The 26,137-nt window shown below is 44.8% G+C and overlaps 1 protein-coding gene across 5 annotated transcripts in view; it reads right to left on the bottom strand.

Moving 5' to 3' along the window:
* LYPD6B (LY6/PLAUR domain containing 6B) overlaps positions 1 to 26,137 on the bottom strand; it is a 92,855-nt gene that overhangs the window by 35,339 nt on the left and 31,379 nt on the right. Inside the window, exon 1 of one of the 5 annotated variants that reach the window (XM_084810340.1) lies at positions 18,890 to 19,805. The exons of 3 other annotated variants lie outside the window; for them this stretch is intronic. The gene's annotated coding sequence lies outside the window, so the exon portion shown is untranslated. Of the gene's footprint in view, positions 1 to 10,384; positions 10,586 to 18,889; positions 19,806 to 26,137 lie in introns of those variants that run through there. One more of the 5 variants, XM_084810313.1, reaches the window with a different exon arrangement.

Raw genomic sequence — 26,137 nt, 5'->3', positions numbered from 1 at the left:
CCAACTGTGGATCCACCTGATCATTGTTTCATCTAGCCCACTAGTTTGCTCATCAGGATATCATGGGGCACTCTGTCAAAAGCTTTGTTGAAGTCGAGGTATATTATGTCCACAGCATTCCTACAGTCCACAAGGGAGGTTACTTGATCAAAAAATGAGATCGGATTCGTCTGGCAGGATTTGTTCTTGACAAATGCATGTTGTCTTCGCGTAATCACTGCATTGTTTTCAAGGTGCTTACAGATGGATTGTTTTATCATCTGCTCCAGAATTTTCCCAGAGATTGATGTCAGACTGACTGGTGCGTAGTTCCGAGGTTCCTCCTTTTTACCCTTTTTGAAGATAGGGACAACATTAGCCCTCCTCCAGTCATCTGGCACTTCACCCATCCTCCATGATTTCTCAAAGAGAACAGACACTGGTTCTGAGAGCTCTTCTGCCAGTTCCTTTATTACTCTAGGATGCAGTTCATCTGGCCCTGGAGATTTGAACTCATTCAAAGTAATTAGGTGTTCCTTGACCATATGCCTATCCATCTCAAGCTGCAATCCTGCCCCTTCAGCCTGTACTTTGCCTTTGCCAGGGGACTCATAGACCCTCTTTTGAGAGAAGACTGAGCCAAAGTAGGAATTGAGCACTTCTGCTTTTTCCTTGTCATCTGTTATCATTTTGCCATCCTTATTTAATAGTTGAACTACCATTTCTTTCCTCTGTCTTTTACTATGCATGTATCTGAAGAAAGCCTTTTTGTTGCTTTTAGCATTCCTCGCTAACCTCAGCTCGTTCTCAGCTTTAGCCTTCCTGACGCCATCCCTGCAATTCTGTGCTATCTGCCTGTACTCTTCCTTTGTTGCTTGTCCTTCCTTCCACTTCCTATACGTGTGCTTTTTTGTTTTCAGGTCATCGCTAAGCTTTTTGTGAAGCCACATTGGCTTCTTCTGTTGTCTTCCACCTTTTCTTCTTGTTGGAATTGTTTGTAATTGTGCCTTGAGAAATTTCCTTTTTTAAAAGCTCCCACCCTTCTTGGACTCCTTTTCTCGTTAGAATCGCTTGCCATGGGACCTTCCTTATTATTTTTCTTAGTTTATTAAAATTGGCTTTCCTAAAATCCAGGATATGCTTTTGGCTACACTTGGCTTTTGCTTCCTTCAGAACCAAGAACTCAAGTATAACATGGTCGCTTTCCCCCAGAGTTCCTATAACTGCTACTTTATCCACTAAGTCATCTCTGTTGGTTTTCAAGTCGATAGCTGATCCTCTAGTTCCTTCCTCCATGTTCTGCAGGAGGAAGTTCCCCACAAGACAAGTCAGGAATCTCTTGGAGGGGCCATGTTTTGCAGAATTTGTCTCCTAACAAATATCGGGGAAATTGAAGTCCCCCATTACTACTACATCATGCTGCCTTGAAACATTGGCTATTTGCTTTTCAAAAGTTTCATCGTTGTCTTCTCCTTGACTGCATGGCTGGTAGTAGACTCCGACCACCAGGTTCCTTTTATTCTTTGCTCCATTTATTTTATCCCAGATACTCTCGATGGGGCTACCAAGCTCATCCTCCTGTATTTCTGTGCAGAGATACATCTTTTTTAACATATGCTGCAACCCCACCTCCCTTTGTTTTGAAATAATTTATAACCAATTTCTTCTGTCTGCAGACCAAACTAAGTTTGTTTAAAAGTCTCCTTAGACCTACTGGAGTGGTTGAGAGAAGGGCTTTGCCTCCATCTGCTGCTCCTCCCCCTGGCAAGTATTCAAAGTATAGCTGCCAGAGACTGCATTTGGTGAGGGTCAAGAGGCTGTGAGATTTTACCTGGGCTCCTGCTGGTTCCCTGAGCTGTCCTTCAGCCTCACCTCCATCTGCTGCTCCTCCCCCTGGCAAGTATTTAAGGCGTGGCTGCCAGGGACTGCACCTCTGCGGCACACGAAGTGTGGTGCTATGTGTGCACTTGGTGCCACACTTCAAGATGCACGAAGGATGCATGAGTCTTTCTCTCTCTCTCTCTTTCTCCTTGTCAGGCTGGGGTGTCTATTTTAACGATGGTTTTAACTTGGAAGCAGCACAAATTAAGGGTGGATAATTTTGTGTCTGGAACTTCCCCTAAACGCTGCCACGTGTATATCCCACAGAACAAGTTCTTGTGCATACCAGCCCCTAATCTGGTTCCATCACAGGGTGTATTGTGCATTCTTGTAACATTATTGTGCAGAATCGAACACTGCCATTGAGCGCACAGCCAGCTCCGCCTCTTCCGCTTGCAAAGCAGTGATTAAACACTTTTCGAGGCAAGCCGAAACAAGTGGAAATGCCCGTTTCTGGAAGGGAGCAGGTTGGTGGAGCTCACATAAGGGAACTCTGCTGACCTGCTTCTTCCAGAAACAAGCATTCCTGCTCATTTGGGGGCTTGCCAATGGAAGTGGTAAATTGTCATTCTGCAAGCAGTATGGGCCACTTGCGACAGAAAGTGCTGGAGCTGGCTGCATGTGGATCAGAATCAGCAGCCAGCTCCACTTGCGGATGGGCAGTATTGGATTATGCCTGATGACTCTATTTAGATTACTATGGCTATTCTGATTTATGCCCCTTCCTGGCCCGTATGCCAGGAGCACTGGTAGTGGATGGCAGGGCCAGGGACACACCATGGTGTGGACCACTAACGTGAACACTTTTCCACCACGCTGGATGTAGCCAACTCGCAGCCCCCATGTCTTGGTGCCATGTCCCCAAGATCCTTTATCAGAATCCTCACCATGGGGGAACAGGGAGCACAATCCCACTCCCCCTCACCAATGGATCCAGCCCCATGCGCATCACGCCTACACAGTGGTGACAAATGTCATAAAATTAAGCACCGACAAATAATTTACTGCTAGTCCAGATCAACTTTACAATGGAATGAATCTTGCATTGGGGAAGGCAGAAAAACTCTGCACAGTCTTTGCCAATTGGTATGCAGGTAAAATTCCTTCCCAGCCCCATTAACTGGCAACTACTTCTGCCAGTGGAAGACATCTTACTAACTGGAGTCAGCAACTGCAATTCTGCAGCCACGTGGGAGCCCTGCTTTTTGGGGCCTCAGGTTGAACTGTAGTGAGAACAAAGGAGAGAGCTCACTTCCAGTGGGTCTGCCTCTTTGGCCCCACCACCGCCAAAAGACTGATTGGCTCAGCGGTCCCCTCCTGGGAAGGCAATGATGCTGCAGTTGTGCAACTGCTCCTCACCAGCCTTTTGTCACTTTGCTGCCAGACTGCACACCCCCACAAATCACAGCTCCCCGTTAAGAGGGGAACTGTGCTTGCTGTGCCTGGGCTTCCAGCTTACCCTGTTCATTAGTTTCCAGGAGGAAACTGGTGATTTTCTCCAGTGAACCGGAACACAAAGAAACATAATGGATATACTCCTCCTATGAAAACAAATAATTAGCTGGACATTTGCCCACTATCTTAATTTTTCAAACGTTATACGCAAGAGCAATCCTTTTCATTTCAATTGCCTTACATTTCCAAGTGCTCCATAATCTTCTCTCCTGAAACACAGTTCTGAAAAGTTTGCTTAACAGGGAGTATTCAAAAAGTCCACATGGCATTTCAGGGATTGGTAGATAACAGAAAACTCAACAGAGTGCTGTTTTAATCATATCTTTATTGACAAAGGCATGCCTGCTTGCAGGGCCATCCACTTAAAGCTCAGTACTTTGCTTCCAAAAAAAATGCTGGACATACGTTTTAAGGGCTTTGCTATCTTGACAAATTCCACAGCTGCTAGGAAACAGCCACACAGCAAAGGCCATATTGTACAAATGGGGCACAATTCTGCGTTATGCATGCTGTCACCAGACCTACCTCTTTCCTCCTCCAAGTAATAGCACTCCAGCACAAGTATTCTTTCAAAACTCTTTGGAACCTTTTCTATTTTGGTACCAAGTGAACACAATGTTTGTTACTGCTATACCTTAATATAAATATTCAGGAATCCCAGGCTAAATAGAGTATGTATTCCACTGCTGCCCTTGGGCCTGATCTCAGAGCTGTGAAAGCCTGTTATGAAGACTAGTTAAGTGCGATGAGAGAACACACTGTGGAAATGCTGGAAAAAAACCTCTTTATTATTCCTTCACAAGTTCCAAGCCCAAGCCCTAGAACTAAACACTGGTTCTAAACACTAAACACCAGTGAAATTATGTACTAACAGTCCTTGTGTTGCATTCAATCTGCCCCTTAACTTCCTACGTTATAGTCAGAGGCAATCTGTCCATTACGGTGATGGGGAACAGAGCTCTGCTAGTGTCCCTGTACTCAAATACCCCCGCCAGACACCCAATTTGAGTTTTAAAAAGAAAAATAAACCACCTTCCTCTTTCTCCTTTGTACCACTGCACCTGTGTTCCAGTGAGTGAGTGACTCTGTCTGCTCCAACATCTCATGTTATCTGTATTTGTTTTCCAGAGCTAGCAAAGTTGTGCATGCACTTTTTCCTCCTATGCTAGCTCTTATTTTTTTGGCACACCAGGAGTCGCTCTGTCTTCAGCTCTGTTTTGCCCACAGCAGCCTCTCAAGTAGATGTTTAGCAGCCAACCCGTTGGGCCACAACACAGGATGTCAGGCAATGCAGTAACCAACAACTGCTTATGCATTTCCATCTCTGACATGGCTGCTGTTTGGTACAGAGATGAATGCACTCTAGGATTCAGCATCTCGTCACCAACGTGAGGGCTCATCCACTCATCTTGTGGGCCATCTTCACAGTCGATTTAGCACTTTGAGGTCATTCATGTCAAATGACGTCATCTCCAATCTGCAGCCATCCAGCACCTTCCATCCCGAAAAGCCACATTTTTGGAAACTCCTTTTACTCTGGGTTTTTTTTTTAGTTAAAGCAGCTCTCAAATGGTCCTGCTACTGTGTGCCCTGTCCTCTCCATATTAGATCCTGGGCATGCTTTTGTGATGTGGCTGTGACCTGGCAGTGACATGATCAAAGGGTGGGGCCACCCTTCCCCCACCCCCATTCCCTTTTTTCCCCATTTGCAGTAGGGGCTTTTGGAGGCTTCCTTTCCCACTTCCTGCTGTAGCCTCTTTGCCCATTCACAACAACAAGCAGCCTGCCTTTCTGGAGTAATCTGCGAGCCAGGGAGGGAGCAAGCGAGCGAGAGGCAGCAGGGATGGTGGGGTCGGGGAGCAAAGTAGCAGCTCCACTTGCTGCTGTTTCTCATTCATAAATCGGGTGCAGGAGAAGGAAGCCGCCATCCCCCCTCCTCCTGCAGGAGGGCGGCAAGTCCCATTGAGGTAAATCACCATCCTGATGGGGAGGAATAGTGCTGTGGTGCTTTTATGCCTCAGCAAGGAAGGCTAGTTTGTCTCATTGAAGGAAATCGCCATTCTGACTGGGAGGTATAGCAGTTTGATAAATGGGCAAGGCAGGCTAGATACAGAACTGGTATTACTTGCTCTCTGATTCATAAGACCCGGGGGAGCTAGGGGTGGGAAACAAGCCTCTCCCATTCATTGAGGAGCATTTCCTGTGTTGACGACGTTCAGCTCTTCTCCCAGACTCCCACTAAACCCCGAAGTTTCAAGCCCTATGTGACTGGAAAAGCTTTTTTTTCGGTGCTGTATACTCTGCTTTTCTTGCTTCGGGCATCCCTGATGGACCAAAGCTGATTTCATGAAAATCTGGACAATACCCCAATGCACTTCTCATTCCATTGTCTTGTAGATCTGGCCTTGGACTGCTTGCTCCACATTTCAAGCCGGAGAAAATCAGAGTACTATGTCTCTCTGGCAGTGGATGACACACACAGTTGGTTCTTTGCAGCAGGAAATCAGCCTGAAAAGTCATCAGAATCTCTCTACATCTTGTGAACCAGAGCTGGCTCTATTCCATTTCCACCAAGGCATAAACAGCTTACTCTAAAATGCTGTATATTAATTGACTCATACTGAATAAAGGAGTGGGGAACAAGCTTCTTGCCAATACACGCAATAGCACCTGTCACCACTTAACCCGGAGTTCTCTTGACAACGCTTTAAGAGTGTGTTTGCATACAATTTCTAAACACTTCTGTAACATTATTACAAGGGAAGGTAGGAACTGGGTCAACCTTAATGAGATGGCAGATTTCGTCTTCTGGTTCCTCAAAGTTAGCACAGCCAGGCGGAGTTTCTTGCCTACTCCTCCAACAACAACCCGTCTTTGTGCCCACCTGACAGAAAATGAGATGCCTGTATTCTAGTGTTAATAGGCCCGACAGAAATGATAAAGGTATCAGTGCTTGCATTCCCTGAGAAAAGCTGGGCTTTGTTACCTCACAGTGGCAGGGATCCAGAGGCACTGTGACTGCTGCACTGTTCTCTAGTCATTTCTAGTATTAGGAAGACTCCCCCCACCCCCAGCCTTGGGAGAGGGGAAACTTTACAAGCAAGGAAAAATTTGCTAGACTGGGAGAGAAAAAAAATGAGTGTTTATAATAATGGAGATGTAAGAGTTAATTAAGCTGAGTCTGGCTTAATTATGTCAAATTATAGGCATTTCAGAGGGTTGCAGCTGTGCTGGTTCCCCAAAATGACACACCACCCAGTGCTGTTTGTTGACATCATTGTGCCTACAAACAGTTAGGCTAGATAAACATTAATTTATATTTAAATTATATCAGGTTTACTGCATTCTATTGCTCCTCTTTCATTTCAAATGTGGCACAAACTTGCCATTCAGACAGTGCCTGCCCCCCTTATTCTTCCATCATCCCAATAATAATAACAACAACAACAACAACAGACAAATGTGGGGAGGAGCACAGAGGAGTCACAAAAAATTTATTTGTCTAACCTGTCTCACCTGTTGAATGCCAACACTGCTACCTAGTCTAGAAGAAGAATATATACTAACAGATAGCTCACAGCACAATCCTAGGCATGTCTACTCTGAAATAAGTCCCATTGAGCGCAAAGGAACATACTCCCAGGATTGCAGTCTATAGGACTGTTGTGTCAGCTGGTGAATGCCAACAGGACTGTAGCCAAAACTGGGCTACTGAAAAACCAGAGATAGGTATCAGCCTACCCAGGGGAACATTGAGGCTTGCAGAAGTATTTAGTTATTTAAATATTTATAAGCTATCTTTCTTGACCAAGTCCACCCAAGGAGGTGAGCAAAATACAAGTAGAAAAGTCAAAAATCAAAAAGTCTTTAGGAAAAGTATCCTAAGAGGCATGAGCAAAACAACAACAACCCCAATCCCAAAACAGCCTGATGATGTTGAATGGCCACAGAATGCTAAATGTTGCAGGGGAGGGGAAGCAAAACCAGGTGAGGGGAGAATGGAATGGAGTATCTTGGAGGTGGGCATGACTGGCTGGAACATTGAACATTGAGTACTTTGCACTACACCTTTTGTTGCAGTTCTCATTTGTCAACTGAGAAGGGAAGTCAAAGGGGGAAGATCCACTGTTTACAATAACCAACATGACCATATACATGACTCCTTGACCATTCAGGCTCTTAGGTTCATAACAGAGGAACACACTCCTTGCAAAAGCTTTTTGACTGTACATAAAATTCAGAGAAGTTCCCTCTACAATCTAGTCAACTGAACTAGCTGCAAGATACAGAGTCCTTGGGTGCTTCCAGATGGGTCTGACAGATTACGCTAGCAGCTATTCTGCCTTCATCCCCTTAATGGATATTCTGTGCTAAAAACAAAAGCAGAAGAAGCAGAAAAACACAGGAGTATTACAAATACAAGATGTCATTGTCTGGACCCTGTAAAATTCTGTGAATGAGGCTGAGGGATTGCATAATAAAAGCCTTGTCTATTTTGTTTACAAATTAACTGAAAATCTGTGCTTACATGCTTTGTTTGCTAATCTGCAGTAACAATAAGTCTGAAACTTATTCACACTTAGAACATCTTTGACATCTTAGCAAACCTTTTTCTGGGGCATAGTTTTGCATAGTTTTGCCATTTCATTTTTAAAATTATAAATATGCAAGATTACCTCCCTCCAAAAACGATAGAAGAAAAAATACCAACAGCTGCACATTATCCTGAAATTTGATTTGCAAATAAATTCAGCATTCTACAAATGTATTTGATGATCTACCATCTTTATCTTTTAGATAAGAGCTTTGGCTCTTGGCTAGTATAGAAACGTAATAAAAATGTTTAAAGTCCATTTAGGCAGCAGTCCTATACATGCTTACCTGCAGGTAAATCTCACTAAACTCAATTGGCCTTACTGCTCGGGATAGACATACGCAGGATTGCACTATTAGTAACTGCCTTTTCATTTTTAATAACTTTTAGAATTCCCTGAAAACTAATGCTTTATTGCCACATGCTCCTTACAGGAATTTGTTACTCTAACTGCTGCCCAGGGGGTGGGAGTGAGCAAGGGGACAGTGAAAACTATTGAAATGAAGATTATTTAAAATGTATTAAAATGTACTAATCATTGTGGAGAAAAGGAGACAAGAAAAGGACTTTTTTGAAGAAACAAATATTGTTTATTATAAATTAATTTCACCTAGCTCAAGCATCTGCAAATCAAGTGTGGATCACTGATAAGAGTAAAGCGAAAAATATTTAAAAGGGTATAGTTGGTTTCAAGACAAACTTGCCTTTTAAAACTCTTCACAGTTCTACAGTTCACACCTAGAACATCTGCTAAGGAAATGAATACTGACTTTCACGTATGGATGAATTATTCATTAAATAAAAAATGCACTTCCATAAGGTGAGACAGATCATTTACAGACAGAAGCACAGGTTTATGGCAGGTGTGACTGGCACTGGAACCATTTTCACACAAAGCACACTGATGCATGACCTGCAATGGAGTCTCAGTATATAGCAAAGTTAAGGAGGGCAACAGAACTTTAAAAATGGAAAGCTTGCACTGAGAGGTTTGAAAGCAGGTTTGTCCCCCCAGAGATATAAGCAGGTTTTTTCCCAGAGATCTAGTGCACCAATTGCCACCTGTTAACAGTCAAGACACACCACAGAGCCTTCTCTCTTTCACTCATGATTAGTACTCCGTGTTTGCTCAGATCCTTCTCATGTAATAATGTTAAAAATAACACCACAGGACAGTTTGCCCTTCTGGTTTCAGTATTTTCAAATATGAAACTTCCTTTTAGAAGAGCTGGGCCCTACATCTACTTGGTATTTCAACATTTTGGGAAACTTTAATTACATGTGAAAAGACAAAAGATTTATTGGAGAAAACAACTGACAATAAAAAATCTGGAAAGGATGAGATTAAATTTGAGGTACAATGGGAAAGGGGTTTGGGTATTATAATTCCAGAACAAAAACGGAACACTTGATGAAAATGGTATCATTGGAATGAATCCAATGCTACTCCTATTTAGAATAGACCCATTGTAATGAATGTGGCTTAATTTCCGTTGGACTAACATTGGATGCAATCCACTGGATGCAATCCGTTACATTTATCGGTATGAGAGGCACAGTAAAAATTATTATTTTGTTGATAACTAACACCTGCTAGATTCAATAAGATGCATTCTACAATGGAATTTAAGGGCTGGAAGTACAGTATCTCTAACATGGACCTTTTACATATGGGGTGGGGCTTTGGATGTCTAGCACAAAGACCTGAAAGTTGTAAGTACATGTGCCCATGTCCCCTCCCCTCTTCACATGTTGCTGGCAAACACATGCATAGGACTAAAACTGCATCAGAAATGTTAGGATGTGATCAAGGCTTAATTCCACTATTAATTTTATTTACTGAAACAGAAGAGGAGACATCTAATATTGCGAAATCTTTTATTATGAATTTATTAATTTCTATGAAGGTTGTGTAGGGTTAAAACCGGAAAAAATACACCCCCTACCCCCCAAAGAGGAGTGGTTATTGAAATGCCTTTAGTGGAGATGGATAAACTAACTGAAGCAATATATATAGGAGGAATGACAATCAACAAACAGTCATTGAAAAATCAGGATTTTTCATAGATTACAGGAATTGTGTGCATAGGCTTGATGGATTTTTTTGTGATGTGAACAAATTCATTTTCTTAGAGTTAATTTTTGAAAAATAAAGTGTTAAAAAAAACTATTAAAGAGCAAGAGGGTGGGCTAACCCAGTTTCATTACATTTTAAAACCACCATTTGATAGCCCCTGACATGGTTTTTTTTTTCAGAACCAGTCTCTGAAATATTTAAAAACATTCTCTCCTGCACAACCTAGTCTCACAGTCGTGCCTGGTGGCCCATACTCATCTATCCCGACCTGGCCCAGAGACGTGCTGCTGGACCTGTAACAAGCTTCTTTCCCGCTCTAGCCAGTTCTCGTATTAGTGCCAACCTACCAATCTTTGCTGTGTTTTCAATGAATCCCCAGATTACTGCTTCTTACATACCTGCTCTTCGTCCCATATTCATGGGACTCTGTGCTACCTGCTGCTGCTGGAATCTTTTATTTATTGGCTAGTCCTTTTTTGTCCAACCGCTTGCATCTTCCTAGTGGCTGCTAATATGAGGGTATTAGATAGCATTCAATGTGAGGTAGAGAAATCCTGCAGCAGTGGAAGGCAGAGCTATGGGAACATCCTTAACATTCTGTCTTCCAAGATAAGGGTGAGAGAGAGCTAAATAGACGTCCATGTCTCAGTGAAGGTCATGGGGAATTTGTAACTAGAAGCCTCTTTCATCAAGGCAGCAGTTTAGCAGCAGGCAGAAAAGAGACCCCAGAGAGCAGGATTCAGTTACAGAAATCAAGCTACAAAAGGCAGCAACAAAAACAGTATTCACATTTCTTCCACACAAAAAAAGCACACTGGATCAGTATCTGCAGACAGGGGACAAAGTCAACACAGATGCGGATGTGCAAGGCATAACTTTTGTTTGTTAAGGTTGGAATCAAAATGCTTGATCCAAGCTGAAATATGAATATATGTGAGCAGAACTGCACTAGGTTCCATGGTAAAAACCACTCTGAGCTCCTGGTAAACACTGTGCATGATCCCTGAAATTATTCAAATTATATACAAAATTGACCTTTCAATATCAAGAGGCAAATGCGATGATACATATAAAATTCATATGGATGTCACAGAGTATGCTGATCCTTCATGAGGATATGTGGCTGTGCACACACACAACAGTAAATATGTATGTCTGGATCAGGTCATTACACACTACTATCTACAAATGAGTTTTCTGCAAATGTCTACATAGAAATACTTTGAAATTTGGTAATATGTGAAGTGGTCATATAAACTAGGGCTGTGCATGGACCCACCGCTCTGCTTTGGATGCCACTTCGGATCTTCCAAAGCAGCCTCACTTCACTTTGGACCAATTCAGACCCCCTCTGCTTCGACTTGGATCTGAATCCGAAGCAAGATTCAGATGTCCGGATTGCTCGTTTGGTGTGTTTTCCCCATTGACTTGCATGGAAAAACACAAATGGCCATAACTTTTCCCATTTTTATGATACACACATAAACTGGAGGGGACTCCACCTGCCAAAGTTCAGACTGTTTGGTGCAATAGGTTTTGTGCTAGGTGCAGGTAAAAATTGATTTTTTCCACAAAAATTCTCAAAGCAAAGAGCTATAACTTTTCACTGTTTCCACAGAAGTGCTTGAGATCTGGGCCCCTCTCAGCCCCCCTGGAGAGCATCCAACTTGCTGTTCCCCCTGCTCAGAGACACCTTGCAGTGGCAGCAGACGGCAGTGCTGGGATCCACTCCCACCACAAACTGGTCCTACACAATGCTGCCCTGATGTTTTGGTGGAGGAGACACAGACTGCCTGCCTTGAGTCTTGGGGGTCACCACACAAGCAGGGGGAACAATGGAAGAGGGATTGGGTGTTGGAGCCTCTGCCTGCTGCTCCTCCTCCCCCACACCCTGGAGGATCTCCTCCTCTTCGCCCTCCACCATGCTGAGGACGACACCTCTGACATAATGTCCATCACTGGGCTCCTCTCAAACAGTGACCTCCAGGCAGTGCAACTGGCCTCCGCACTCTGCTGCCCTACTGCACCAGGATGCACTATCTGGACTCAGGGAGAACCAGCTCGCCTAATGATGCGGCTAGTGACAGCAGCACCTTGCCCACCTCTGCCCCTGCAAAGATGCTGAAGATGCCTCATATTGGGCTGGCTTTTTTGCCAAACAGTAGAGTATTATTAGAATAAGTTAATATAAATAATATGTGTGTACTGCTTTGCCCACTGTATTGAAATGTGGACATACTGGTTTGCATGACCACAACACAAGCACACACACATTCACGCACACACACTCAAAAGCAAGATAAAAGCAAATACAGAACTTACAGAACTACCTACCAGCAAAGAAAAAGATTTTATTTTATATTTAATTTTTTTAATGAAAACATATAAAGTTCAAGAAATACAGGAGGGCGGTGGGGGGATAAGAGCCAAGAGCAAGCAAAGAATAGGAAAAAAAACTTTCTTTAATTTATGTTTTTTGAGCATCAAGCTGGAAAAAAAACGGACAGTTCACTTCAGAACGGGGGGTGGGGGCAGCCAAACAATAAGGCAAGGCATGGGTAGGCTGCTATAGTAATATTTCTTTGTTTTAGAATTCAGAAAGAAAGAAAAAACTAAATGGTTGAATAATAATTAAAAAGGGCAGAGGGGGCGGGGAGCAAAGGAAAAGCCAAGAAATAGATGTTTGTTTTTAAAATCTAGAAAAGACTGTTTTTTAAAAAAAATCTAGAAAAGACAGAGTTGAATGCAGAAGGACTAGGAGGAAGGAATAAGAAGCTGCAGTGAGTGCAAGGACACACCCCACAGATCTAACCAAACTTTAAAAATAAACAATGCCCTCTCCCGAGTCCACCTCACACAATGAACAATGGAATGACGGGGGAAGGGAGAATGAAGGAACAAGCCAAGAAGAAGCTAACTAGCAAATGGCTTTTAAAATAATCTAGAAAATACAGTTTTGAGTGGAGAAGGAATATAAGAAGAAGCTGCAATGAGTGCACGCACACACCCCAGATCTAACCAAACAAGCACAGCCTTCTCCCAACCAACCACCTTGTGCAATGAACAAACACAGCCTTTCGCCATACCCCCCTCCTCCACCACTGTCTCTGATTGGAGACTGCTGGCTTAGGTTCAGCCCTAGAGTTCCCATTTGCCAAAGCACACTCCCTCCTTTGCCACCGCCACCGCCTCCCCTCTGTGTGATCTTTCAGAAGTTGATACATTTCAGAGTCAGCCTGTCTGGGCTGCTCAGAAGGCATAAGAAGAGCTACGAATCTCCAAGGCGGACAAGGCACTTCATGGAGGAGCTGCTTCACTTCGGGGCACCTCAGTGCTGGTCTGATCCGCTTCATATCATGACGAGGCACCTCTGAATCAGCCTGCTTTGCCTCATCATTCGGGCTTCATACTGAAGCAGTGCACAGCCCTACTACAAACTACTAGTATTTGTTTGCTGTTATGTACAAGGGGAATAGAAACTGACACTAAAAAGAGGTGATGAAAGCTTAACAGTTTACAAGGACAAAAAAAAGGCAGTATGGTATAGAGGTTAGGGTGTTGGTCTGGGACTGGGGAGACCCTGGTTCTAGTCCCTACTCAGCCATGAAGCTCACTGGATGACTTTGGGCCAGTCATCAATTCTCAGCCCAACCTATTTCACATGGTTGCTGTTAGGACAAAATGGAGAGGAGGAGGATCACATATGCTGCCTTTGGCTCCCTGGAGGAAAGGTGGGATATAAAGGCCTAGAGATGTCTGATCTGACCACGGTCACACACGCTTTAGTAACATCCCATTTGAACTACTGTTACATTCTTACATAGGGCTGCCTTTAGAAACTGTTTAGAAACTTCAGCTGGTCCAGAAGGGTGCAGCCAGGCTATTGACCGGGCCTAGGTGCAGGGAGCATTCGACTCCCTCGTTACACCAGCTTCACTGGCTATCGGTCTGTTTCCGGACACAATGCAACATGCTGGTTATGACTTATAATTTATTTGTTATTTTATTTATTAAATTTATTAATCGCCCATCTGGCTGGTCACCCAGCCACTCTGGGCGATGTACAACATACAATAAAACAGTTTAAAACAATAAAATTCTACAATAAAAACGTTTTCTAAAATACCCAAACCCACCCCAAATGCCTGCCTGAACAACCATGTTTTTAATGCACGGCGGAAGCTCTTTAAAGAGGGGGCATGGCGGAGTTCCTTAGGGAGGGAGTTCCACAGAGTGGGGGCCACCACAGAAAAGGCCCTCTCCCTCGTCCCCACCAATCTAGCTGTCCTGGCTGATGGGACAGAGAGAAGGCCATCCAAGGCTGATCTTGTTAAGCGGCCTGTCTGGTGTTGCTGGAGGCGCTCCTTAAGATAGGCTGGGCCGGAACCATATAGGGTTTTAAAGGTCAAAACCAACACCTTGAATTTGGCCCCAGAAAACAACTGGTAACCAGTGCAACTCCTTCAGCACTGGAGTGATGTGATCTTGCCGGTGGCTGCCTTTAATCAGGCGAGCTGCTGCGTTCTGTACCAGCTGCAGCTTCCGAACCGTCTTCAAGGGTAACTCCACGTAGAGTGCATTACAGTAGTCTAAACGAGAGGAGACCAGGGCACGTACTACCGATGGGAGCAGATGGTCGGGAAGGAAGGGGCACAGCCGCTGTATCAGATGGAGTTGATACAGCACTGTCCGGCTCACAGCTGACACCTGAGCCTCCATGGACAGCTGGGAGTCCAAAATGACCCCCAGGCTGCGGACCTGGTCTTTCAAGGGTAGCCGTACCCCATTTCAACACCAGGTCAACATCCCCCAGCCTCCTCTTGTCTCCCACCAAAAGTACCTCGGTCTTGTCAGGGTTCAGCTTCAGCTTATTCCTCCCCATCCAGCCACTCACCATCTCCAGACATTTGGACAGGGATTCTACAGCCAACCTTGGTGAAGATTTGAACGAGAGGTAGAGCTGCATCCACATACTGATGACACCGCACCCCAAACCTCCTGATGATTGCCCCCAGCAGCTTCACACAGATGTTAAATAGCATAGGGGAGAGGATGGAACCCTGTGGCACCCCACAAGTGAGTGGCCACAGGTCCAAAACCTCCTCTCCCAGTGCTACCCTCTGGTACCTGCCGGAGAGGAAGGACCAGAAGCACCGCAATACAGTGTCTCCAATGCCCAACCCCTCCAGGCGGTCCAGGAGGATACCGTGGTCAACGGTATCAAAAGCCGTTGAGAGGTCAAGGAGAACAAGGAAGGAGCATTCACCCCTATCCAGAGCCCTCCTCATATCATCCACCAAGGCAACCAAGGCTGTTTCTGTCCCATGCCCAAGCCTGAAGCCCGACTGAAATGGGTCTAGATAATCGGTTTCTTCCAAGTGTGCCTTCAACTGCATCGCCACCACCTGCTCAATCACCTTTCCCAAAAATGGCAGATTTGGGACTGGGTGAAAGTTGTTCAGAACTTGGGGATCCAAGGAGGGCTTCTTTAACAGCGGTCTTATCACTGCCTCCTTGAGGGCTGATGGCATCACTCCCTCCTCAAGGGAGGCATTCACCACCGCCCTGATCCCCTCACCCAGTCTCTCTCTGCAGCCCATAATGAGCCAAGATGGGCAAGGATCAAGTAAGCAGGTGGTTGGCCTTACAGATGAAAGCACCTTGTCCACTTCATCAGAAGGAAGAAGCTGGAACCGATCCCACAATATTGTTTATTGCCACAGGCCGCCTCTTGCTCACTAACTGTATCCACAGCGTGCAGGGTAACACTCCTTATCCGATCAATTTTATCTGCAAAGTGCCTTGCCAAGGCCTCACAGGAGGCCCTAGAATGCTCCAGTGGTTCCGGAGCCACACGACCGACCAGGCTCCGGCCCACAGCCTCCTGGGACAGCACTCTGCAGACGTGATAGAGGCAGCATAATATTCCTTTTTTGCTGCCTTCACCGCCACGTGATAGGCTGAAGATACAGCTCTAGCCCATGTCTGATCGTCTTTGGAGCGAGACTTCCGCCACTGGTGCTCTAGCCATCTCACCTCCTGTTTCAGGGCTCGTAGCCACGGATTGAACCATGGTACAGCCCGAGCCCTGTTCAGGGGGAGAGGGCGTTTCGGAGCCACCCGATCCAATGCCCCAGTGATTGCGGCATTCCAGCCACCCACCAGGGTCTCGACCGAGTGGCCGTTGGCATGCTCCAGAGAATTCCCAAGCACGTTCAGGAATCCATTCGGACCCATAAGACGCCTGGGGCAGACCATTTTAATGGGTCCTCCACCCCTACAGAGGGGTTGTGGAACTGAGAAGTCTAATGTCACCAGATAGTGATCTGACCATGACAAGGGGGTGGTGGAAAAAACCCCGACTTCCAGATCACTCCCCGCTTCTCCAGAAACAAACACAAGGTCTAGTGCATGACCAGCTACATGGGTGGGCCCAGTTAGAATATGGTGCAGCTCCCAGGAAGCCATGGTCTCCATGAAGTCCCGAGGTGCTCCTGTGAGGATGGCCTCCGAATGTACATTGAAGTCCCACAACACCAATAAGTTAGGGGACTGTACATGCACATCAGAGACCACCTCAACCACCTCAGCCAGGAAGTCAGTCATGCAGCGGGGTGGATGGTACATGAGCAGAATCCCCAGACTGCCCTTCGGGCCCAACCTCCAGTACATGCACTCAGCAACCTTGGGCTCCCGGAGAGGGCGTCTGGTGAAGACCAAGGACTCTCAGTATATAACAGCCACTCCCCCTCCCCTCAGTTGCTGTACATACGAAAATCCAGCTGGACACATGGCTGCAAGAGTTGGAGCAGTGGCCTCGGCCAGCCAGGTCTCCGTAATACATGCCAGGTCTGCACCCTCGTCCAGGATCATGTCGTCGATGAGGGAGGTTTTCTGGGTAACAGACCTGGCATTGCAGAGCAGCAAACGAAGGCCAGAAGATGGGGTCACGCCTCCCCCAGCCATCCTTTGGCTCTGGACAAGCCCGGAGCAGGGGACAGATACTACACATCTCTCCCTTGTTCCCCTTACCTGGCTTGGCCTGCCCCTAGCGCTCCGCCAGCGCCTGCCGCCCAGCCTCGGTATGTTCTGGCCCCAACACTCCCCCCACTGCCTCCATCAGGTGGACACATGCCCCCTCGCTCCCGCTTATTAGGCAGGCTACCCACCCCTAAAAACACAACAGAATCCCCTAGAAATTAAACAACAACAACAACAACAACAACAAAATCCCCTTAAAAATAATGCCAGGCAGAAGTCCGTGGGGAAGGCCTGCTGCTGGTGGTGGTGGTGGTGGTGGTGGTGGTGGCAGCGGCAGCGGCGGCGGCGGCGGCGGCGGCGGCGGCAGCAGCAGCAGCAGCAGCAGCAGCAGCAGCAGCAGCAGCAGCAGCAGCAGGCCCGCCTCTTCCCCGGTGGTGGTGGCCTCTCCTGCAGGCCCTGGCTCTCCCAGGCCACCTCAGCCAGCCAGCTTATGTAGTCCCTCCAGGGAGGGGCAGGTGGAAGCAGCACAGCTGGCTCGGTACCTGGGGGCCTGGTCCTGCAGGGACTGGCGGTCTGCCAGGCAGAAGTCCGTGGGGAAGGCCTCGTGGTGGTGGTGGTGGTGGCAGCAACAGGCCCAGCAGCAGCAGGCATGCCTCTTCCCCGGTGGTGGTGGCAGCTTCTCCTGCAGGCCCTGGCTCTTACAGGCCAGGGCTCCTGCAGGCCCTGGCTATAAAGCTCTATACTAGGCTACCTGAAAGACCATCTTCTTCCAGATGAGCCTGCCCAGGTCTTAAGATCGTTGGGAGAGGCCCTTCTTTCAGTATTGCTGCCTTCAGAGTTACGTATGGTGACGATTGGGAGTGGCCACCAAGAAGGCCCTCTCTCATGACTGTGGAACTTCCTGCTGAGGGAGGCTAACTTTTCTCCCTCTCTGCTGTCCTTCCACCAGTGGGGAAAGACCTCTTTATTCAAGTAGCCTTTGGCATGTAAGCAGGTCTGTCGTGTTGGATGCTGTTTTTATTCTGTTATTGCTGTATTTTTATTGTTTTTAATGCATTGTTTTATTATTATTTTAATCACGTTTTATTTGTAATTGTAAGTTGCCCTGAGTGCCATTTTTCTTGCTAGAAAGATGGGGTACAAATCAAATAAAAAATAATCACACAAATAAATTAATCTAATTAATTTTGTTTAGTAATTTAGTAATTTGAACCGCTTTTACTGAATTTTTTAAATCATGTTTTATGTATGCTATGAACAGTGTTGTAAGCGGCTTTGAGTTTATTTTGTAAAGAAATGTGGGATATACATTTTAAAATGAGTTTTTACAAAATCTACCACATCACAGCACAGTCACTGCTCTTGAGCTCATTTAAAGCTCATTTTAAGATGACTTTTGGGCTACATCAGAACAAGAAAAGGGTATGGGCTAAGGTAAGTACTAGGCTGTGAAATTTACCAGCTGATCTTGGACCCTCTCTAAAATCATTTTAGTGGTAAGGTCTTGAAGTGCAGCCTGAAAATATGCCATGCACTTGGGAAGGGATTCCTTTCCGTAAACATCCATTTCTATTTTCCATTTTAAAAAAGTTTGTGAAGTCTAACTTCCAAAAGTTGCCCATTATTCTATCCCAGCAAGATGCAATAATTTTAGCTTTTCCAGGCCATTTTATATACAGTATATCACCACACTGACTTAGATGCTTGTTAGAAGGGTAAAAAGGAAGTGTAACATTTGCATTAAAACTGCACTGAAATTAATCCCATTTCACCTTAGGGCAAAACACCACAAAGATCTTATCTCGCAACTTTCTTAAGATCAAGTTTATGCTAAAAAAAAACACCAAGCAGACACATTTACATTTTTGTGACTCACCCAGAGAGCTTTGGCTATTGGACAGTATAGAAATGGAACCAATTACCTAGGGAGGTGGTGGGCTCTCCCGCACTGGAGGCATTCAAGATGAAGCTGGACAGCCATCTGTCAGGGATGCTTTGACTTGGATTCCTGCATTGAGCAAGGGATTGGACTCGATGGTCTTATAGGCCCCCTCCAACCCTACTAATTCCATGATTCTATGAAATGTAATGAATGAATGAATGAATGAATGAATAAATAAATAAATAAATATTGTATAATTTCTGAAAAAGAATGTTTCTTATCTACTTTGGCTACAACTGGAGATAGATACAAGTGAGCACACTTTTACTCAAGGAAGTATAGAAAACAGAGATTAGAACCATTCTGGAATCATCACAGACATTATGAAACTCAAATCCAGGAGCTATGAGCTAAAAGCCATGCAGCAGCCTTTTGCCATTCTTCTCCCTAATAGCACTGGGCAAACATGGTTGCTATCCACCCCCACTGCAGCTTCTTTCTTCCTAGACCAATACTTCTTCCACCATGTCATGCAACTCAAGCCTAGTCTAGGCTCCCGTTTGTCCTCTTCCTCAAGCCACAGCCCCACTACTTTTTTTTCTCTAGTCATGACCTCAAATGCATAAACGCAAACACATACGCAAACACCAGAGGAATTGTGCTCTCACCGTTCTAGATCCTGTTGCTTTTCTGAACTGCCAAGTGCCAACTGGAACCACAGTTTGGCCTTCCTGATGTACCCAACTGCTACATTCTCATAAACAAGATCAGCTGTCGGCTTGTAAAATTCTTCACCTATACCTGTAGAATGACTTGAATTTTAAGCCATATAAGGATTTTGAGAAATCCACATTCTTAACTTGGATGACCTTCAAATCACCATGAGCCCTGCAATTTTATAATCCTAGCTTTTGAGACTTCTGTGATTAGGATGATGGTGATGATAGACGAAGGAGAAGGTAATAACCATCCATCTAACTTTTGTTTAATTGAAGTGAAGGTTATTTGCTCCTAGCCTTGGCTGGTGGCAGACAGCCAAAACCTTAGCAATAAAGCTAGTGCTTCATCTTTCATTCTGAAGCTTAGTCAATGTGTTAACCACACACAAAGAGTGGGGAGCGGAGCGCCACTAAAGATAAGTCCAAGATAATGCTCCAAGGTTCCTATACATTAATGACAAAGAGAAGATAACTATGATTGACTCTAGAATGCTCTAGAGTTTCTGCCTAGTGTGTTCTTATCCTCTCTCACTCTTAATTTTCTGCTGTTAATGTTGTATGACTCTCCCCATTCTCTGAGATCATCTTTTGAGACTCTGCTTTGTGTGTCCCTGCTTTCAGTGGTAACGTGGTTGGCAACTGAATAGGGCTGTCTCTGGGATGACCTATAGGGATGGATAGATCAGTCTGTTTATGGTCTGTGTCATTCTAGCATTGTTCAAACTTCATTCATAAGGCTGTTCTGCCCCATTTTCATGTTAATCTGTGTTTCAAAATTGACATGGACATCTACATTTAAATATGTACTTAAATATGTATTTCTGAACATATTTTCTCTAAAAAATATGCATTACTAAACACATTTTTGAACCAAGTACCATATCACAAAATTTGGAGAAGTGCTAAATCCAAAGGATAACTGTTACATGTGTACATCAGGCCTTTGATAATCTTTTAAAGGCACAATCCTATGCATGATTAGGCAGAAAAAAGTCCTACAACTCCCAGCATTCCCTAGCCAGCATAGCACATGGGGAATGCTGGGAGTTGTAGGCCTTTTCTCTGTCTGAACATGCATAGGATTGCGCCCTAAAAGGGTTATTTACACTTTGAATTTAGACAGGTTTAACTGTCATGGCCTCCTCTGAAGGACCTTGTGGAGCAGTAGTTCTGGCTGGACAAGTAAGGAGTGTGTACTATAGAATGTGCTCTATGGTTATAGGACACATAGTAACTGTCTCATCTGGATACACAAAGATGTGTTTATGGAGATAAATAAGTAGGTTGTTATGGATGGGTGGACTAGAAGAAAGAAAACAGAGACCAGGGAAATAAGCATGACATAGTATGAAACGAGATCAGATTATTTACTTTTGTCTGAGTTGTTCCATGCCGAGGAGATCAAAATGCAGGAAAACCACATTAATAGATGGCATGGCACATACACTTCAGGCAAAGGGAAAGATTTATTTGCTCTGTGCAAGTGCTTAGAATGCCATTATAACTTCAGCCTCAAGGAACTGCCCTTGCATGTCAGATACATAGTTGGCCTTTGTGCAGTAGGAAATGAATACCCTGCAGGAAACGAATACACTGCCAAAGCCACTTCTGTTAAAACCTAGCTTGGAAATCCAGGAGATTCTCCAAGCCACTGATCACAGTACCATGACAGGTCAACCTACTCAACATAAGAGACCTGGAAGACTCACAGTGTGATCAGGTCGCTGGGGCAAAACACAGTAATAAAGCCTCAAATGCATGAAGATGGGGAAAGTTAAACATGGTTCTAATAAAGCACTACAGTTTTAATAAAAATCCAAATATTTTACAGAGTATATTTATTTGCAAAACTCCTCACAGTGCTCATGACCCACCTACAGGAGTCTAATCCAAACTCCTTAAAAATGAAGACACGATAAAATACTTGTTGTGGCAGGATAAGTGATCTCCCCACACAAAGCACTGGCTGCACCCATCACAGCCTCATGCCTCTTTGATTTACCACCCCTTAACAACTGTGTCGAACATCCCTTTCTCCAACAAAAAATTCCATAATAGTCCACCTCCAGCAGAAGGCTTCCTATTTCCCAAGACAAGCAGGAAGCAACCAGCCCACAAAGCCTTGCAGGGCAGGACCAAGAGAAGGTGACCCTACCATAGAGGGAGAAGCCAGATGGAAAGGAAGGGACTGACAGTATAAAGAAAGCGATACTTGCTACTTGTCTCTGGACAAGTGTTATGCAGCTGAAAAATCCAACTGCCTCCCAAGCCCTCTCTAAACCCTAACCCTACAGGGGGAGAAGAAGAGGCAGAGGGGGAAAAGAGTGGGGAACATGTCTTAACTCCTCACCTGGATCCTCCTAGCTAATGTCGTCTTTGCCCAAGATCCAAGGCACAGGAGAAAAAGATAGAAATTGGGTGAAACAACTCTGGATTTTTAGGGAACCCTGCCTTTTCCTCTTTTTCAGTTGGTTCCTTGTAATTTTCTGTTTTCATTAGTAAAAGCAAGAGACAGTTCCTTCTGCATTTATGAACTGGAAAAGCTTCTGCTGAGCCAGTGCAGCAGCTGAAGTGACGTCTCTCATTTAATGTTTTTCACAAATGTAGCTCGGCTGCAGCACCTATGCTCCCCACGCTTATCCAGCACCACCTGTAACAGAGTATACTGCCATACCATGCTGCTGGGAAGCAATAGGAAACTATAATTTTGCAAATCCATCTGTTTTGTGAAATACTTAGATTTCTTTAAAACAATAACACAGTTCCACATAAAGTTTTTTCTGTTCTGTTAAGAGATTACATTGTTTTTATAGGAAAAGCCTTTGCATTTCTCTCTGATCATGCAGCTGCCATCTACACTAGAGAGACAACAATGTTGATAATAAGCAGGCTTCTCCAACGTCATGCCCTCCAGATGTTTTAGACTATAACTCCCATCACCCCTGACCATTGTTCATGCTTGGGGCTGATGTAGTCCAAAATATCTGGAGGGCACCTGTTTAGGAAAGGTTGATGTAAAGCATTCTGCACGTTCTTCTGCCAACAAGGAATAAAACCCGCTTTGCTTGCTGCCTACAATGAAGAACTAGCAGCTGTGGTATCCTAAGAACTCCTAGGGCCAAACTATCCATCATTAGAAATTTCTACAGATTTGTGTTAACTTCAAAGAAGCCATGGCTAATTTAACTAAGGAAGTGACCCTGGATGAAGTCATGCTTAATTCTTTCCTTCTTTGCCCAACCCCACACCATTAGCTTGAAGCTGCAATCAGCTCAAGTGAAGAGGAGGAAGACAGATATAGATCAAAATGCTTGAAATTTTTATCCTGATCAATTAACTGGGACTAAGGCATAAACAATGGTATTCCCTGTAGTAACCTATGGCTGCGAGAGCTGGACCATAAGGAAGGCTGAGCGAAGGAAGATAGATGCTTTGAACTGTGGTGTTGGAGGAAAATTCTGAGAGTGCCTTGGACTGCAAGAAGATCAAACCACTCCATACTCCAGGAAATAAAGCCAGACTGCTCACTTGAGGGAATGATATTAAAGGCAAAACTGAAGTACTTTGGCCACATAATGAGAAGACAGGATACCCTGGAGAAGATGCTGATGCTAGGGAAAGTGGAAGGCAAAAGGAAGAGGGGCCGACCAAGGGCAAGGTGGATGGATGATATTCTGGAGGTGACGGACTCAACCTTGTGGAAGCTGGGGGTGGCGATGGCCGACAGGAAGCTCTGGCATGGGCTGCTCCATGAAGTCATGAAGAGTCGGAAGCGACTGAATGAATAAACAACAACAAGGCATAAACAATTGTATAATGGATAGGGAATGAAAGGGCAGGGGGGCAACTCTGGGGCCTTTTCTAAAGTAGGAGCAATGACTGCTGGAGGGCCAGATGGACCCTCCTTACTCCCAGTTACACCAGGATCCCCCCCTTCATGTGGAAAAAGACCTATGCATATACATTCCCATCAAACAGAAGCCAAATGCACACCCAGCATGTGTGCCAGTGCATAGGGAAGATGGCCAGCAGACACAATCCCCTTCACCCTCTCATATGTTGTAAGAGGAGTTTATACTCATGGTCCCAGAATGCAATACCCTTAATATCTGTATGCTTAGCTGAAAACACACACCAGGGGTTCTAAAGACAGATCAAACAAGATGAGTGAAAGAGGGCACTCTATCAAGGTCTTCAGAAAAGCTATCAGATACAGAAGCAGAAAAATGTCCAGAAGGACCACATTGTGCTGTACAAGAACTCTCAACTCAGCATATTAAAGGTATTTTCTGCATTCAGTGACAAGGCCAATAATAGGCAATCCTACGGGGCAGGGAGGAGCTGTGGCAGATGAACCACCCAGAGAGCTTCAGCTATTGGGAGATATAGAAATATAATAAACAGACAAGCCCAAAGCCCTAGTGGGCTTGCATCAGCAGAGGAGAAGTGAGAGCAATGTTCTGGTGTTTTCTTTCATCTCTAGATGTGTTTTTGTTTCCTTCTGTCACATCTGAAAAGACGTATGCCACCTCCAAGGCTGGTATACTTCCCTCCACCATTCTGGAAGCATGTTGGGGTAATGGGGCAGGGAGAATTGGGTGAAATGGATCCCTGGCCTCCCCCAGTCTGCTTCCAGAATGTCTCCTTTTTGCTACTAACACTGGTGGTGGAGCAATATGGGCAGTGGAGATTTTCACACCCCAAAGAGGAAGCTTCCGGGGGGGTTCCCCTCTCAGTGAGTGCAGAACAAGAGACACTAGATCCTATGATGCCTGGAGTGCCCTCCCAGGGACCATAGGATGGTGGTCTTATACATGCTTGTATTTCCATGAAAGATTTAGCCTGGTACAGGGGAAAAAGTAGAATTTTGTTGTATGCTATTTGAACTATTTTTGCTACAAGAATATTCATACAGACTACAGATATTGCAAACATTTCTGAAAGGATTCCCTCTTCCCAACAATCCTTTGAAAGAGCAGCTATATTTACACATAATAGATATATATTGTATTGAGAACGTATGATATGTTTTTTTGTCTTGAGTAATAAATTAAGTGAAGGAAATCTTACAGTTTAAAAGTCATTTCTCACTGCTTGTTTTGTAGGCTTTCCCCCCACTCTTAGCTCTTTGACTCGCTGCCATTTTGGGAGGCACTCCCTGCTTTATCCTTTTACTGCTACTGTCGCTACTGTCAGCCACACCCATTTTCATGCCATCTACAAAAGTTTGCACAGACAATGCCTAGTTACATGCCAAATCTCAACTCTTTGAAATTAACATTTTGCCAAGCATACCTGGTTTGTCTTCAGTAAAATAAATAAAATTCGTAGACAAAAAGCCAACTTCCAGAGAGGTAGCCATGCAAGTCTGTTTAAGAAGACACAACAAAGAACCACGTGGCACCAATGATTAGCTAATTTTTATGGCATGAGCTTTCATGGACTAGATAAAGTGCATCAAGTGCATCTAACGAAGATCCTCATTTGGCAAGTAAATATATGCCTTGGGAGGATAATGATCCTGAAAGGAAATTTAAAAATACATTAAAAACAGTAATTTATACACATAGGTATAAAAGGTGGCTAGCTTCAGTACTTAAGCATCAACTGCACTTAATTTGTACATAGCACACGCTTAAAACTGTTTTACATAGCACTCACTTGTCTAGAAATCCTTGGCAATGTTGGTCCATCACAATCCTCACCAACATCATCCATAGGGCGGAGGTACCACAGCAAATATGCCTGCACTGACATTTCTTTTGACAGTAGGCTCTTTCCATTCTGCATAATATAGTGCTGTCAAGCTCGTTAAGATCACAGCATCACAGAGAGAGCTGGAATTATATCTTGAAATGGACTAAAGCTCCACAGAGGTAGCAAAAACGCACCATACAATACATACATCAATAGCTATTTCAGGAATGTCTTGTGCATGCCTGGTAGCTTTTGAATTTTTCTCTTTGAACATGAGCATGCATGCACATTTATGTGTGTGTGTGTGTGCGTGCGTGCGCGCATGCACACGCGCGCACACACAAGCAGTAGCAGCATTGTAAATTAGTTTTCAAAGACTACACAATTTCAGAAGTAGTGTGTTGTATGGCGCTATTTTTGGGAGGGCAGAAATTCCAAAACTCCTTTTGGATGCATGTACGGTAGAGCTACATGTCCGACCACTGTTAGGGTGGAAACTGAGCCGATAGAACCCCAGAGCAGTTCTGATTCTGAGGAGGATCAGCAATCCATGGGAGAGGAGCCAGCTCATCCCTCACAGGCACAGCAGCTGGCAGAGATTCCTCCTGCTGGCATTCCTGAGATAGATAGTGACCCTGGCAGTGAGAAAGTGCGGGAACAGGGCTTGCTAGACGCTCAACGCAGATGCAGGGAGCGACGAGCAATGGAGGGCGCAGAAAGGAGGCGTAGCGCCCATTTGGCGCGCAAGCAACGGCCGCGTCCCGTGGACCCAAGGGAAAGAGGGAGGATCTCTCCCTAGCCCATAAGTTCAGGGTCTTCAAGTGATTCTCCTTCAAACGGGGACCAACTGCTTACCCAGAGCATAGGCCACT

The sequence above is a fragment of the Heloderma suspectum genome, chromosome 1 (genome assembly GCF_057233095.1).
Source record: "Heloderma suspectum isolate Gila_16-S chromosome 1, 16-S_ref, whole genome shotgun sequence".
In the NCBI taxonomy this organism is placed as follows: Eukaryota; Metazoa; Chordata; class Lepidosauria; order Squamata; family Helodermatidae; genus Heloderma; species Heloderma suspectum.
This window is presented reverse-complemented; position numbering and strand designations above follow the sequence as displayed.